Raw genomic sequence first — 6,634 nt, forward strand, 5'->3', positions numbered from 1 at the left:
GTGGGATTGTATGTGGTACTTATGGAGTATTATTATTATTATTATCATAGGTAGAATAATACATTCATTCTGTTGCTTTGCATGTTTCGGACATTTTTCAGCTTTATTGCCCAGTTTAACACATTTGTTAGAAAGTAATCAAATGTAATAAGTTACATTACTTTGATGGAGTAATTACATTACTTATTACATTTTTAACTATTAATCTGTAACCTGTTACATTTCAAAGGTGTACTCTCTCGTAACTGGTAATGAAAATACTCAAAATACAAGCAAGAAAATTAGTAGTTAAGTGAAGTACTTAGTTACTTTCAACCACTGTAGTACAGCCAATATTAAACATATTTATCAACATTCTCTTTGGTATTATTATTATAGTACTGGTCAATGTTGGCTTAGAAATGAATAAATAAATAAAATGAATACGTTAATAAATAAATTGATATATTTGCAAATATTGAATTATATTAATTATATAATAAAATACTTTGCATTTTTATGAATTTTTAGATTAAACATATTGTTAATAACATTAATTATTTAATAAAATAATATATTACTATTACACTTTTTCAGTGGGGAAAAAAAGAAACATATACTTTTCTATAAATAATATAAATAAAAATATAGTAGATAAAATAATAATCATTGACTAAATAAATCAATAAATAAAACACTGAGTGCCGGGCTTATGTACAAAAAGTGCATAAATAATATGCAAAAATTATCATAAAAATATAAAATAAAACAATGTGAGGTTTTTTTGTAGTTAATGTATCTCACATGTGTTTTACTGTATATTAAGTACATGTTGGTACACATACAGGCATCATTAAAATACATAACTTTTGTGCAGCTTTAAGGATTTTTCCCTTATATATAAACTGTATAAGGAAATTAACCAGTCATAAACTAGACTGCTTTACAGTGTCATTTTATGTAGTTACACAGGTCACCATAACTTCATATACAGCCAGCAAAATATATTACTATATAATAATATGATGATAAAAAACATATAAGTGTCATGATGGGCAAGTATATAAAAAACTATAGCTGCTGTGCAGCGATGGGGCGGGTCCGGGCATTTTTAGGCAGTTCTGAGCAACAAGCAGAAGAATTGGAAGACAATTTAGGAATTTAGCAACACAATCTGCCTTTTGCATCAGCTGAGGCTTGAACTCACAACCTCTGAGACTAAGAATCAATTTCTATCTCACTGAGCTAATTAGTCAGTGACAATTCATGTGTAGCTTCACAAACTGACAAAGCCAGACGTGCAGGTTTAGCAGCCGTCCATGCATGGAATTTATTTTAACAATGATTGATTTGCTTCATAAGTGAAAAACTGATGTTTAACTAGTTGAGCTATGTGCAAAGTGAGAAGCCTCAGATGGTTTCACACTGAAGTATTGACGCTGGATCTTTGTGCAAAGTTTGGTTTATTTTCAAGCATGAGAAGGCAGATTTTCTAGCAGGAAGAAGACTTGAAGATGCTGCACAGTGATCAGTCACACTCAGGCAATTTTAAGCAATAAGCTGGAGCACAAGAAGATGTTTACATTACAATGTGGATTCAGCACCAGTTGAGGCTCAAACTCGCAACCTCTAAAACCTAAGACGGTCATTTACCACTCTGAGCTAATTGGCAAGTAGCAACTCAACAGTGGCTTCACAAATTGAGTAAGCCATTCACTGTTGTGTAGGAAAGCAGCCATCCGTGCAGGGAAAGGCAGATTTGAAACCACTTTAAAAAATTTAGTTATTAAGACAAAAATCTGAAAATACACATATTGCATCTAGACAGCATGGAGATGTTGGTAATTTGTTTGTAACAATGATTGATTTGCTTCATAAGTGAAAAACTGATGTTTAAAATTGCCATTTTTACATTGACTCCAATTGTTCACATTAGAGCGAAATTCGAAATGCTGTCAAAAATTCAGTTTTTGAGATAAACTTCGAACTTTAGACGCTTGCTGTAGCGTCACCATCAGGACTATTGGCTTGACTTTACAGCTGAGGATATCTGGCATGAGACTGGACCTTTGTGCAAAGTTTGGTGAGTTTTCACCCATGGGAAGTAGAAGAAGAATGATAAGGATGACTAGGATTACAATAGTGTCCTGGCAGCTTAGCTGCCCGGACCCTAACAAGTCTTATTTTTTTAACATGTGAAATATAAAGCTTTTAGTTTGAAGGCCAACAGGAAACATTGTCCTGACCTCACTGTGATGAGTTTGATGCAGCTCCTGCAGAGGTGCTCACAGCACACTCACAGAATAATGGTGCACTGTGGGACCTTTCTAAAGACACACACAGCCTCCACACAGGAGAGGAGGCTCAGTCAAGGGTCTGATAAGGATTCAAATGATGTGACTCACCTGCTATGGCTGTGGCTCCTGGGCCAAATCTGGCCCTCCATAGGGGGCCGACCATTTTATAATTCAACAATAATTTGATTCACATGGGGTTTTTTTGTTTTGTTTTTTGTGGCCCTACTTTGAATATAAATAAGGTGTCAGAAAGCATAAAAACACATTTACAATACAGCTTGTTTATTTAAAAAAAAGTGCCAGTGGAGTTCACTGTTCACTGATCCAGCCAAACACCTGCAGGTACTGGAGATTTCATAGTGATGTCATAGCTTGTGCCTTCCACCATCAACATCATCATCAACATCTTATGGAAGCTAAATATAGACAGTAATAGAGGAAGTGCTCAGATCTTTTATTTAACCCTCAGGCATCAGTTTAATTTACAGCCCTCTTAAGTCATTAAGGACAAAAATGTCCACTTCCAATAAATTGCTATAAAAACTTTACGGATTGATATTTTTTCTGCTTTTTTGGGTTAAATCTTTTGATTAACTTAAGTCCTGATCAAAACTATCAAATACTGAATAATTATCAGGTTTTTAACCCTTTAAATGCCAGTTTGATGACATGATGCTAATATTTGTTATGACAGGCTGTGAGGCCGCCTGTAAGGCCTCCTGGATTTAGCATCAACTTCCGTTTTTCGAGCCACTTTGAAAACGTTGTGTGTGCAAAAATGTAAATCAGTACCGTAACTAAAGCTGTCAGATATATGTAGAAGGAAGTAGCATGAAAAGAAAAGACTCAAGTAATGTACAAGTACCTTAAATTTGCTGTGAAGTACAGTGCGTGATGTCCTTAGCTAGATCCCAGCACTGAATATAAAATAAAGCAAAGGCCAGTGGCGTAAGGTCAACACTGGTGACTGTCAGTCTTGAGATTCTGCACCTAAACTAGCTACCTGATATCGTATTGTCTCGTCACATGATCAAATAAAGACGTGACACCAACATACATGTTCCCAACGATCATCATCACACACCTGTATATGACAAAAATATCAAAGAACATGAGAAATTATTTATCTAACTGAATAGTTTTTTTTAAATATATAGTTTATTCAGATTTTTAGTGTATGCAGAATAAATATTTTAATCTTGTTATAGATTGCTATGATGAGAGTCGGGATGAGAGTCAGCACCTCAAAATCTGAGGCCGTGGTTCTCTGCTGGAAAACGGTGGATTGCCCCCTCTGGGTTGGGAGAGAGTTACTGCCTCAAGCGAGGGAGTTCAAGTATCTCAGAGTCTTGTTCACGGTGAGGGTAGAAGTGTGTGCAGCGATGCAGGCGCTGCGCCGGTCCGTCATGGTGAAGACGGAGCTGAGCTGGAAGGCGAAGCTTTCGATTTACTGGTCCATCTGTGTCCCAACCCTCACCTATGGTCATGAGCTCTGGGTAGTGACTGAAAGAATGAGGTCGTGGATACAAGCAGCTGAAATGAGTTTCCTCTGTGGGGTGTCTGGGCTCAGCCTTAGAGATAGGGGGAGGAGTCAGACATCTGGAGGGAGCTCAGAGTAGAGCCGCTGCTCCTTCATGTCGAAAGGAGTCCGTTGAGGTGGTTCAACATCTGATCAGGATCCTCCTGGGCGCCTCCTGTCAGAGGTGTTCTGGGCACATCCCACTGGTAGGAGGCCCCGGGGCAGACCCAGAACACACTGGAGGGATTATATATCTCATCTGGCCTTTTAAAGACATATAGCTCATAGCAAATGGCACTATTTTTAATTTAATGTGAGTTCTTCTATGAACACAGGAGCAGCTCTGAGGTGGCAATCTGAGTCATTTAGCTGGTCATGAATGACGGAGTTAAGTTTACGCTGAGCTACTCAGATGTTACGTGTACGTAGTTTACTGCAAGTTCTTTTGTTTAGGAGCATCTGAACGCAGTTAGACCCCCTCCATGTTTCTCTTTACTTATTATTTTTCTTTGCATTAAGCAACTGATCAACAAGGGGCTCCTCTGGTTTATCTGAATATGTATCAACGTAAAAGAAATAATTTATTTTAATTAACCATTTTGTTTATTTTTTCCTGCCCAATATTTTCAGCAATAACAGTTTTCTCAAGGGTTGAAATATCCTTTGTAAGTTTATTTTTGTTCATTATACCATCTCTGCATATATGAATGGTTATACAACAAATGTTTTATCTTTATTTGATCGCTTTATTACTTTATTTAAAAAAAGAGAGAAAACCCAGTAGTTGTAATGTGCTGTAAGACTCCAACTTTGTTCCAAATAAAAAAATCACATTATTTTTTTCGATGCAGTCTGCCACAAGCTCTTTAAAATCGCCTTAAAAGGCTTCCTGATTATTATTTGAGGTTAATGGTCTGCTCATAACTGCAGTTAAACACTCTGGACGAACTGTTTTCCATTTGTCTCAAGTTATGAAACTGTTTTCACTTGCGAAACAGCCGAAGCTTCTCGAAGCAGAGTGTGTTCGTTTAGTTCAGCTGCGGTGGTTTGATTCATTCAGACAGTTGGGAGACAGAGCACAGAGAGTTGTGGCTGAGTTGGAACTTACTGATCGACACTCGGCTCCATGAGACTCTCGGTGCTTCACCATCTCTGGAAAACTGTCTGAAAGATTTCATGCACACTTTTGAAATGTTAGAAAAATAAAAGTCAGATCAGGCGGGTGAGTAACTGTTGCCGCTGCTTCTCTCTGCAGCTCAGACCAAAACAAAAATATGATCCACAGAATGTGTTCACACTGCAGGTCTGAGCTGAAGCTGATGTCTATTTGTTTTGAGGGTTTGTTCTGGGATGTAACCGCTGTTTGAACTGACAGCAGAGGCAAAAAGATGCAAGTTAATATGCTGCATCTTGTATTTCCTCTGCTGCAGCCAGTCTACATTGTTCTTCATGACAGGTACAACATCTATCATTCACCTGGTTGTACATGGTCGTGTCTTGTTGAGGTCAGAGGTCAGTGGTGACTGTTAAATTAATTGCAGGTAACAAGTCTCAGTATCAGCGAACTTTCTGCCTGGAAGACACAACACTCAGTATTCAAACTAAGTACCTGTCAGATCGTCTGACAGCATCTGAAACCCAGTGGTGGAACGTAACTGAGTACATTTACTCAAGTAGGTACTCAAGGTACTTGAACTTTACAACCTCAAGGGCAGGTAAAAGTTACACATAATTTGAGTGTCTGCTTCTCAGTAGTCTGGGGCCATTTAGAGGCGGTTTTGGTAAGGAACTGGAACCAGGGCGAGAGAGACAGGATCTGGAATTCAATGGATGCGCCTTTCCGTCAAAATAAAAGCACCAAGCTAATAAAAATGTGGTGAAACTTTTTAATTTAAAGAATATAATTTACAAGAAAAGCCCCAAGCCATTAAATTAACCTTTTTCTTTTATTGTAAATCGATGGTGCACCAGAATTTTACTTTGGTGAACACTTTTACTTTGGTGAATTTGGTGAATTCTGGATCCACTCTCTAGACCGAAACCAGAATCCAGACAAAATTCAGAGTGAATGGAAACCAGGCTCTTCCCCGTACGTGAAGAGCCTGATGATGCGAGGCTAGCTTCTCAGTCAGATCCAGCCTTCACTCCTTTACAGCTCCATCCTCTCGCCCAAATATGGTCACTTCTGGCTCCAGACAAAACCAAGATGGCGACAGCCAAAATACCAAAACCAGTGAGTGACATCAAGGTAGCTACGTCCATTATTTTTACAGTCTATGCTTCATGCAGACTATTGACTTATTAGAGATAGGCAGGCTGTTCTCATGAAAAGTAACACATCAAAATTCATACATATTTCACATAATGACGAGCCAGTAACTTGTGCACAACCGCATTTTAGAATGTTACACAGAAAAGTTGCAGCGCTGTGAACTGGTCGGTCTGAGCTTGACTCAAGCCGGCTGATGGTGTCACCTGCAACTCTGTTGGTCAAATCACAGGCAGCTGTTTTAAACCACGTCGCCTGTTTTAACATTCAATCAGCTTGTAGTGAAGTCCGCTGGTCAAGTCAAAATGACCGCAGACGGCGTGTTCGCTTGCTGCAGCAGGTGCTCCGTCCCCGCCAAGCCTACTACAGCTCACTACTACAAATGCAGCTGCAGCCAGTATCTCACTATCACTATCCTCATTCAGATTGTAAGAAGCTACAAATTATATTCAGCCACAAAATAAGTCTGAAAAGCTGCAAATCAGAACGAAGTACAGAGAGTTGTTGACTAGAGATGATACGCCGTCTCATGGTGGTCACTTCCTGTCGACGTCACAGATCAGAAGCACA

This window comes from Epinephelus lanceolatus, chromosome 3, assembly GCF_041903045.1.
Source record: "Epinephelus lanceolatus isolate andai-2023 chromosome 3, ASM4190304v1, whole genome shotgun sequence".
NCBI classification, from domain to species: Eukaryota; Metazoa; Chordata; class Actinopteri; order Perciformes; family Serranidae; genus Epinephelus; species Epinephelus lanceolatus.